The sequence below is a fragment of the Brienomyrus brachyistius genome, chromosome 19 (genome assembly GCF_023856365.1).
Source record: "Brienomyrus brachyistius isolate T26 chromosome 19, BBRACH_0.4, whole genome shotgun sequence".
In the NCBI taxonomy this organism is placed as follows: Eukaryota; Metazoa; Chordata; class Actinopteri; order Osteoglossiformes; family Mormyridae; genus Brienomyrus; species Brienomyrus brachyistius.
The window spans coordinates 14,958,984-14,960,758 of record NC_064551.1 but is presented as its reverse complement, the minus strand read 5'-3'; the positions used below and the strand labels follow the sequence as shown (position 1 = coordinate 14,960,758).

At 42.3% G+C, this 1,775-nt stretch overlaps 1 long non-coding RNA gene across 1 annotated transcript; it reads right to left on the bottom strand.

Moving 5' to 3' along the window:
* Window positions 1-295: 295 nt before the first annotated feature.
* LOC125714571 (uncharacterized) lies at window positions 296-1,420 on the bottom strand. Its single transcript, XR_007383786.1, has 2 exons — window positions 1,189-1,420; window positions 296-999 (listed from the first exon to the last, which is right to left on the bottom strand). It is a non-coding gene; the product is annotated as an uncharacterized LOC125714571 (long non-coding RNA).
* Between the last annotated feature and the right edge of the window lie 355 nt (window positions 1,421-1,775).

Genomic DNA, 1,775 nt, shown 5'->3' with positions numbered 1-1,775 from the left:
ATGTCATCTTCATTAAAGCTGGACGTACAGAACTGGTTGGAGAGCCCTGCAAATTCCGGCCGTTGTGTGATTACTGTTAATGTGCAGTTGCAGTAATGTAGCCCAGGGGGCAGTCTTGAGCCAACAACCTTATTGGTCAGCACCTCCACCTCCTCCCCCACCAGATATGTGCTTCTGTGAGGTAGAGCAGTGGAATTAAAATGTATGAGTGTCTTGGAGGTTCCATGACAATACCGGGACCCGCTACCATTACGATCGCCTTTACTTTGGAACAGAAACACCTACAGTCATCATGTTGTGAAATTACAAGCATTTTAGTGGTCTAAATTTAAAAGAACATTTCAATAGAAACCCAGCTATCAGTGAACGTTACATAAAGATCTTCTCAAAGTTGACAGAGAACATTCTTACTGTAATGGAGTGCTATTCCCACATTTTACATTTTAACAAAGGTCTCGTTGGTGTTAGCATGACAACATTATTGCCTGAATAATCTTTAAACATAATTAATGTTGAAAAATATTGTTTGATGATAAAAATACAATTTTATAATAGCACTATATGTGCATACTGCCAACATACCATACAGCCTTGGACCCGTGACCTCAGAGGTGTCGAGCCACAGTGCTACTGTTACGCTACCATGCAGCTACGCTACCATGCAGCTACGCTACCATGCAGCTCAATATTATCATTACTCTTAGTATGAGTGGTAGCGGAATAACATTCTGGGAACATCAGGGAAACTCAACACTCTGAATGTGCGAAATATTCAGTAGACATTCCTATAATGAAAAGTTGTTAGCTGGGGAAAAAACAATGAAATGATATTGCATTATTTTTTATCGAAAGCGATGCATAATTTAAGAAGCAGGGTCAGCCTGGAGAGACTGAGGTGAAGGGCTCAGGGGTGACATCACTCTGCCGACTCTGAGAGTAGAACTGGCAGCTCTACATTATCAGGCTCAGAGACCAAACCCACAGAGTCACACATGCCCTCTGTATAGATAGATAGATAGATAGATAGATAGATAGATAGATAGATAGATAGATAGATAGATAGATAGATAGATAGATAGATAGATAGATAGCAGGGTTAGAGGGAAAAGGAAAAAAAAATCCCTTCAGTGCCTCAATATATAACATATTACACGCTAATATAATGATGACAAGCAACAGATTACCTACCGTAGCATTTGTCCAGAACACAGGGAGCAGTAGTCTAAATAGCAGCAGGCTAAAGAGTGTGTGTGTGTGAGCGTGCGTGTGTGTGTGTGCGCGTGCGTGTATGTGTGTGCGCGTGTGTGTGTGTGCGTGCGTGTGGACGGTGATGTACATGAGAGGTGAGGTGTTTGGTCTCCATTTAGCACCCCTGGAAACGCTGCAGGATATTTTCTCTCACAGCTTTGCCCTGGTCAGGGTCTATCACACTTCTGAAATACTGTAAAAGAAAATAGAGAGACCAGGCCATATTGCTCAACCCTCGTCTCTAGAGGCCATCTACCGTCGAGGAAACACTATTTTATAAGCATTACTTGCCGTATGGCTCCCTCTAGTGGACAACAACATATCAGGCACAGTAATGCTTTCAGATAAGTATTACATCAGTGAAATTCAGTTCGGAGGAGCGCCACTGACTCTCCCCAACCAGCCGTAAACGCGATGTTAAAAAGGGAGGACCCAGAGACCTTCCAAGAAGCAGTTCTTGTCCCACTGTGTGATTCAAGAAAATGGAACTTTTATGTAAGCAATGCAACTGAAATGAGATAAATAAA